The following is an 8,879-nucleotide window of genomic DNA, read 5'->3' as shown; positions in this document are numbered from 1 at the left end:
AACGCACACCAGTTCTAGCACACCACTGGTCCTATCTATCCCCCTCTCAGGCCCCTATAAAGGGGTGACTGTGGTCTCGGAGCCTTAAGATTCTATTTTCCTTTGCTGGGGAGAAGGCGGGCTGCCTGCACTGAGCACCCACTGTGTGCCAGGAATGAGGCTACTGCGTCCCAACCTGGGACCTCTTTGAATCTTTACAACAACCCGTCAGTGAAGGTATTATGATCTCCACTTAATAGATGAGGAAACTGAGGCTCAAAAAAGTAGCATAGGCCAGGCGCAGTGGCTCACGCCTGTAATCCCAGCACTTTGGGAGGCCGAGGCAGGTGGATCACCGGAGGCCAGGAGTTTGAGACCACCCTGGCCAACATGGCGAAACCCCGTCTCTGTTTAAAAATACAACAATTAGCTGGACGTGGTGGCAGGTGCCTGTAATCCGAGCTACTTGGGAGGCTGAGGCAGGAGAACCACTTGAACCTGGGAGGCGGAGGTTGTCGTGAGCTGAGGTTTCGCCACTGCCCTCCAGTCTGGGCAACAGAGTGAGACTCCATCGAAAATAAATAAATACATAAATAATAAAATTTTAAAAGTGACTTTGGGCGTAGTGGCTCACACCTGTAATTCCAGCACTTTGGGAGGAGGCTGAGGTGGGAGAATCGCTTGAGCCCAGGTGTTCGAGACCATCCTGGACAACATAATGAGGCCCCATCTTTATGAAGAACATAAAAATCAGTCAGGCGTGGGGGTGCACACCTATAGTTCCTGCTACTTGGGAGGCTGAGGCGGAAGGATTGCTTGAGCCCGGGAGGTAGAGGCTGCAGTGAGCTGTGATCGTGCCACTGCACTCCAGCTTGGGTAACAGAACAAGACTTTATCTCAAAAAACCCCAAAGAACAACAACAGCAAAGTAACGTCTGCTAGCCAAGGTGGCCCGTAAATGTCAAAGTCAGGACTCAAGGCCGGTTCTGTCTGATAAGACCCTTTGCACTGAAGCGCTCTGCCTCAGGAGATCTAGGGCTGATACAAGGAAGTCTTGTCTTATTTCTGAACCTCAGTTTCCCCATCCATAGGGAAAAGAATTGGACAAATTAATTTCTAAAGATCCTTCTGGGCCTAGTGAGCCATAATTTTAAGATTGCAAGAGTGTAGTGAGGTGGGGACGGGCTTACATCAATGAAATGAATTAAATCCCCAAGGGAAGAGTTTCACTAGTTAACCAGGCAGAAGTGTGCAGGAGGGGAAATGCTTCCAATTGTACCTGGCCATACATACTTGGAGGCGATATGATGCTGTGAAATCAACCTGGGTTTGGACCTCAGTCCCTCTACTTCCTGGCTGTGTGGCCGGGATTCTTTTTTTTTTTTTTGAGACGGAGTCTTGTTCTGTCACCCAGGCTGGAGTGCAGTGGTGCAATCTTGACTCATTGCAACCTCCACCTCCTGGGTTCAAGTGACTCTCCTGCCTCAGCCTCCTGAGTAGCTGGGATTACAGACACTCGCCACCACACCCAGCTAATTTTGTATTTTTAGTAGAGGCAGGGTTTCACCCTGTTGGCCAGGCTGGTCTCGAACTCCTGACCTCTCAGGCCTGAGAGGGGCATAGATAGGACCAGTGGTATGCTAGAGCTGGTGCACATTGGCTGGCAGGAGCTGATTATTAAATAAGAGCTGCTTATTAAATATTAGGGAGTTGCAAGGCAGTTGTTGGGAGCCATTACTTAATCCTGGTTCACCTCTCTGTTTTTGGTCCTGCTCATAGTCTGCCCTATTGTTCTAGAAACCAAAAGGGACAGTAAAGGGTTCCCAGTATGAAAACCTTTGTACCTGGTATATGTGACAAAAGTTCTTCCACCTTTACAAACTATTGTGCCATCTTTCCTTTTCCATCTCCCTAAGTGGGTTTGGCAAGAGCCAGTGCTTTTTGCTCCCTGGTCTAGAAGTCCCAGAAGCTGAAAGGGGAGGGGGAGGCCTGCGGTTTCTGTTTTCAGCAAAGGCAGAAGCCAAGCCCCTTACTCTCCCCCTCACCGTCTGGGCCCTTCTCCCTCTGGCCTGCACCGGCTGGTTGGTCATCTCAGGTTTCTGGAAGCCTGTGTTCCCAGAGGAGGCATTAAGGATGGAGGAATGCAGGCCCTGTGAGTGACGCGTTAAGGGGGCCGTGCAGAGAAGCAGTCTGGGGGAGACCCCCCCAACGCCGCCAGCTGCGTCCCAGCCCCCACCGGAGAGGAAGAGAAAGGAAGCGGAAAGGAAACTGATCCAGCAGGCTCTCAGAGGACTTCCTGCACTCCTAGGTTCAGCATTCGTGTGTGGGAGGGGTGGGAGGCGGGATGGCTTAGGCCATCTGGGGGAGTATGAAGGCAGCGGTTCCTCTGGGGGCTTGAAGCAACCGTGGACCAAGGTCCCAGAGCAAAGGCCCTTGCTGGTGAAGATGGCAGGGGATGAGCATTTACTGAGCAACTACTGCCTTCTAGGCATCGTAAAAGCCTCTTTACTTTCCTAACCCAACTCTAAGGGGGCCTTCCTGCTCCCAGCCGAAGACCAGTCTCGGCAGGAAGTTACAACCAAGAAAAAAGTGAAGCAGTCAACCAGCGTGCAGAGGGATAAGGTTACAAAACGTCTCCAGCCCCAATCCAGCTCCCAAACTGCTGCAAAGCAAAGCTGCTCTTTCCTGAAGTTCACCTGGGACCCAGGAGAGGGGAGCAAATCGGTACCTCCCGCAGAAAAGCCTCCCAAAGCCTGCTTGGGCACCACACCCTCTCTCCAAAGGCTATGCCTCCTGGCACCTGCTCACATCCCTCCTCAATTGTGTCCCCGCTTCCGCCTCTCCATTTCAATTTCTGAATCTCCACTCATCACCAGGGGCGTCATAAACTCTGGTTTCCTTGGGACAATCCAGGTTTATGGCGGTTTATTACTAACGGTGCCCCCTTTCATGCTCAAAGTGTCCTGGGAGAACAATCAATGATACAGCCTCCCTCCTCACTCACCACTGACCTGCAGCTTCTGCAAAAGCCCCGCTGCTCAGAGATTCTGCAAACAGAGGACACCTCATAGGAGGTGAGGGAGGAAGCAAGGCTCTCTACCACCTCCTTTTACTGTTTTGTCTCCAGTCCCCAGAGTTTTTTCTTTTTATTTCCTTCCTTCCTTCTTTCCTTCCTTCCTTCCTTCCTTCCTTCCTTCCTTCCTTCCTTCCTTCCTTCCTTCCTTCCTTCCTTCCTTTCTTTTTTTAGAGGAGTTTCACTCTTGTCACCCAGGCTGGAGTGCAATGGCACAATCTCGGCTCACTGCAACCTCCGCCTCCCGGGTTCAAGTGATTTTCCTGGTTCAGCCTCCTGAGTAGCTGGGATTACAGATGTGCACCACCATGCCCAGCTCATTTTTGTATTTTTAGTAGAGACAGGGTTTCGCTGTGTTGCCCATACTGGTCATGAGCTCCTGACCTCAGGGGATCCGCCCACCTCGGCCTCCCAAAATGCTGGGATTACAGGCACAAGCCACTGTGCCCAGCTGCCCCCCACCCCCCGCACCCACCAGAGTTTTTCATTTATTCCATTCAACACTAACCTCACCAATCAATTCCTTGTTTTGTAGATGAGGAAATGAAGGCCCAGAGCTTAGCACTTGGTCCGAGTCAAACATCTAGTCCATTTCCAAAGTGGAGGTTCAGACTCAGCTCTGCCTGAATCCGAAGCCCTCACATTCTCCATGATGCCAGGTCAGGGAGGCTGGCGGAAGAGGATCAACCTGGGACACCTTCCATTTTCAAGGAAGCAATCAACAGGGTCCCTCATGCCCAGAGGGTTCCGTGCCTTACTCAAGGTCACAGCGCATCAGTAGGAGAGCTGGTGCTAGAACCTGACCCTCAAAACATCCCTGAGTTTCTCCTGAGCTAACAGGAGGCCTCAGTGCCACTCTAAGGGGAGGACTCAAAGCCAGGGAAGCTCAGATCACCAGTGTCTCCACCTCCCAGTGTTTCGATCCCACTCATTGGCTGAGCATTGGCCTCAGTTTCCCCACTCAACAGGCTCTCTAGAGCCCCTTGACTGAGCCTCTCTTCCTGACCCACTTTGCCAGCCCCTCTCCCAAGAGAATGGAGCCTGAGCCTGTACCCCTAGTAAGAGCTCTGCCCCATGTAGATGTCGTGGGCCTGGGAGAGGAGGCGTGTCCAGACCCTGAAAACTCCCACTGCAGTGCCTGTTCAACTGGGTCACCAGTGTGGAGTGCCACAACAGAGAAGGCCTAACCATGTCTCCCAAACTTAGTGGCATTCGAGACCCTCTGTGCTGCCATGCTCCACCTTCCCCTCACACATCTTATGCTCCAGCCATGGTTTTTCCTGTCACCAGGATTGAGCACGTAGTGTTCCCTTTGCCTGGGGGCCCTTTCTTCCTCCTTGTTGAAAGAACTCTTATTCATCCGTCAGCACCCCAATCAATGCCCCTTCCCAGAGCATCAGTCATCAGCTGGTAGACGCTGGTGGGTCCTGTGGATTGTTTACAGCCAGTGTCCTTTCTGGTTGGTCAGTGACTGTGACAAACAGATTATTAAATATTTAGACTCTTGCCCCCATTCTCTGTCCCTGTGGAGTCTTCCCTGACCCCAGGCAGGATCTTCCTTCCCTTTTGGGGCCCCTGTGTGTCCCTCTCTGCAGCCCTATCCCACGTGTAGCTCTGCCTGCTTAGGCTCTGTCCTCCTCTCTAGACTTCCAGCTCCCGAAGAGCAGGAACCATAACTGGTCCATCATGGTAGCTCCCCAGGGACAAACCAGTGCCCAGGCCAGAGTGCTAGCACTTTAGCCACAAGTTTTACTCCTTGGAAAGGGGCTTCTAGAAGCTGGAGGAATGCTGAGAAACATCCTATCAGCTCCCATTTCTTGATGAGAGATGCTTCCTGTGGACTGGCCCCTTCCATAGGATGATGGTTGGCCCTACTTTACAGATGGAGAAACCAAGGTGCAGAGAGGTGACGGACATTGGCCAAGGTCACACAGCAAGTAAGAGATGGAACCGGGATTTGAACCTAGGTCTGAATCTGAAGTTCCATCTCTTCCCATGCGGTCTCTTTGAATCCCAGGCAACTATTTTTGGACAAGGAAGATCAATCTTAGCTCGGGGGCTTTCCCAGGGCTTCCAGTACCCCTGCTCAGGATAGGGATGGGTTAACGATGAACACTGATTTCCTCCATCAACTCACAGGGGCCCAGGCCAGGAGGGCTGCACAGGATGGACTGGCCCTTTTCTCTGATCCCCACTCCTTAGGCCTTGGAGCCAATCTTGGCCTTTGGCTGTCTTTGGTGTAAATTCCAGATAGGGATACTAGGAAGCAGTTCTGCAAAAGATGTGGGACTTTCCAAGACAAACCAAAAAGAGAAGACAAGAATGTCCCTCCCACAGGGTCACATTAGCACTGCCCACTGAGAACAACCTCTCTGGCCCCGTTACCACCCACATATCTGGCTCTTGTTTGCTCTCAGGGGGACTTCACAGTGGCTTGGTGGAGCCAGCCTCAAGACTTGAGCCATGAGATCTGGGTTCCAATCCTAGCCGCAGGGCTTGACGTGCTGGTGGCCCTGGTCAGCCACTTTACCTTGTTGATCCTTTGCAGGCTTCACCTGTAAGTGAAGAGTTTGCTGGGGAAATTAAAGGGAATAATAAGAACCAAGTGCCAAGTGCGTGACACAGGGTTAATGTTCCCTCCATACATGGGGATTGAGTGACACTCTAGAACATCTCTGGTCCTCCTCCCCTTCCCTGCCAATCTTGGTAACCTACAAATTCCCCAGGGAAGAGTACCACGTCTTCTTGCTTTAACATGATCTAGTCTGACCTTCAGTCTCTGTGGGCGGGGAAAACAGAGTTTCCCCCTTTCTCTGTAGTCTGGAGCCTTCTCTGCACAAGCCCATGTGGGAGGCCGTGGGTTTCTCTTAGATGAGATTATTGCCCAGGAGAAAGTCCCTGTACCCTTAAAACCATAGAAACTTGAGTCCTGCCACCTTCACCTCTATGTGGTTTGGACTCACACTTTTCAGAACTTGGTGGAGCTGCAAACCCAGTCTATGAAAATTCCAAATTATTCAACACAAAAGGCATGCCTAAGGATTCACTGCTGGCTTCTTTTCAATAGTCAGCTCCCTTTTGTGTATTGTAAATGGGTCTCCTTTTATACAACTTCAAATTCTGAACAACTTCTTAGATGCCTGTCTAGAGCCAACTAAGATATGGTCTACCTGAAGTCCCACCACGTTCCACAAGCCACCTGAGCAGACGTTTCAAATAGAAGCTTCTACCCTCAGCTCCATAGATCACAAAGCCAGCTGACACCCGGAACCATACCTATGACTAAAGGGTTTTCTTTTAGGGTAATGAAAATGTCTTGGGGCTGGGTGCAGTGGCTCATGCCTGTAATCCCAGCACTTTAGGAGGACAAGGCAGACACAACACTTGAGCCCAGGGGTTTGAGAACAGGCTGGGCAACATAGTGAGGCTCCATCTCTACAGATAATTTAAACATTAGCAGGGTGTGGTGCGCACACCTGTGGTTTCAGCTATTCAGGAAGCTGAGGTGGGAGGATTGCCTGTACCTGGGAGGTTGAGGCTGCAGTGAGCCACAATTGCACCACCGTACTCCAGCCTCAGTGACAGAGTGAGAATCTGTCCAAAACAAAACGAAAACCAAGAAGAAAAGAAAAGAAAAAAAGAAAATGTCTTGGAATTAGACAATGTTGTGCTGGTTCCACACATTGTGAATGTACTGAAAATCACTGATTGTACACTTTAAAATGATTGAACCGGCCTGGTGTAGTGGCTCATGTCTGTAATCCCAGCACTTTGGGAGGCCAACGTGCGAGGATCATGAGGTCAAGAGATTGAGACCATCCTGGTCAACACGGTGAAACCTTGTCTCTACTAAAAACACAAAAAATTAGTTGGGTGTGGTGGCACATGCCTGAGTCCCAGCTATTTGGGAGGCTGAGGCAGGAGGATCACTTGAACCCAGGAGGCGGAGGTTGCAGTGAGCCGAGATCGTGCCACTGCACCCTAGCCTGGCAACTTGGTGAGACTCCATCTCCAACAGCAACAACAACAACAACAACAACAAAACCCAAAACAACAACAAAACAAAACAAAAAATGACTGAACCTGTAAATTTTCTGTTATGTGTGTTTTACTACAACAAAATAAAAAATAAATTAAAAGAAAGACGTAAGGACGCATCCATTCTCAGGAGTTGAGCTTCACTTACATGCCCTGGGTGAGCACCTCTTTTTATCTTGTGTCCTGGATACCTCACTCGCCTTACCTAATCCTGGTCCTGGGGCCCAAGGCCTGCCCCATGGAGAGAGAGAATTCTGTGTTTGCCTTGTAGCTTCTCTTGCACCCACCACTCCCCAGGAGAATCCTTTCTTTGGCCATTCGGGTTATGGGCTGATGCAGGAACATTTGAGGGGGGAGAAGGAAGAGAGAGAACTGGAAACAAGAATTGCTTGGGAGCAGCCAAGAAATACTTATTGGAAAAAAGAAAAACTATGGAGTTAGGAAATGGAGAGTGGGAGAAATGTGAGGAATTACCTGGCTCAATCTTTTTATTAAAAAAAAAAAAAAACAACTTTATTGAGATATAATTAGCACACAATCCACTTCATCCATTTAAAGAGTACAATTCAGTGTTTGTTGGTTGTATAGTCACGAAGTCACAGATATGTGCAACCATTGCCACCGTCAATTTTAGGATGTTTTCATCACCAAAAGAGAAATCATCCCTTCCCCACAAAGTGTCAAGCAACCACTGATCAATTGTCTATCTCTTTGGATTTACCCATTCTGGAAATTTCAGAAAATTGAATCAGACAATATAACTTTTGTGACTGGCTTTTTCCACTTAGCATAATGTTTTCAAGGTTCATCTATTAACTAAATAAATAACCTGTCAAAGTATTTCCCAGTATGGTTGTACAATTTTGCACCCCTGACAGCAATATATATTCTAGCTGCTCTACATCCTCACCAGCACTTCGTATTGTTAGTATTAAAAATGTTAGCCATTCTGTAAGTATGTAGCACTTGGTCATTGTGGCTTTACTTTGCATTTACCTAATGAATAATGATGTTGAATTTTATACACTTATTTGCCATCCATATGTCTTTGAGGAAGTGCCTCTTCAAAGCTCTTGACTATTTTATTGTTGGTTAGTTTGTCTTCTAATTATTGAGTTATGAGTTACTTTAAAATTTTGGATACCAGTTACTTATCAGATGTTTTCTCCCAGTCTTTGGCTTGTCTTTTTATTTTCTTAACAGTGACTTTCATAAAGGAAAAGTTTTTAATTTTGAAGGCTAATTTTTCAATTTTTGACTTTTGTGGTTTATGTTATTTGCATCCTGTTTAAATAATCTTTATCTACCAAGGTCACAAAGATATTTTCCTTTCCTATGTCTTTGAAGATTTATATTCTATATTTAAGTCTATGATCCATTTGAAGTTTTATATGGTGTGAGAGGTAAGGGTTGAGGCTTTTTTTTTTGGATATGGATGTCTAATTGTTTCTTCACCATTTGTTGAGAAGACTGTTGTTTCTCCATTGAAATTACCTTGGTTCCATTGTCAAAAATCAACTGACCAAATGTATATTTGGACTATTTCTGGACTCATTTCTGTTCCACGGATCTATAGGTCTAATCTTATGCTATGAGCATGCTGTCTTCCGTATAGTAGCTTTATAGTAAGTCTTCAAATAAGGTAATGTGAGTTCTCCAACTTCTTCCTTCTTTTTCAGAATTGTTTTGGCTATTCTAGGTCCTTTGCATTTCCATATATAATTTAGAATCAACTTGTCAATATCTACCAAAAAAAAAAAAGCCTGCTGGGATTTTGACTGAAATTGCA

Source organism: Mandrillus leucophaeus, unplaced genomic scaffold (genome assembly GCF_000951045.1).
Source record: "Mandrillus leucophaeus isolate KB7577 unplaced genomic scaffold, Mleu.le_1.0 Scaffold335, whole genome shotgun sequence".
Taxonomy (NCBI): domain Eukaryota; kingdom Metazoa; phylum Chordata; class Mammalia; order Primates; family Cercopithecidae; genus Mandrillus; species Mandrillus leucophaeus.
The sequence above is the reverse complement of the archived record's forward strand: the minus strand, read 5'-3'. Positions refer to the sequence as shown.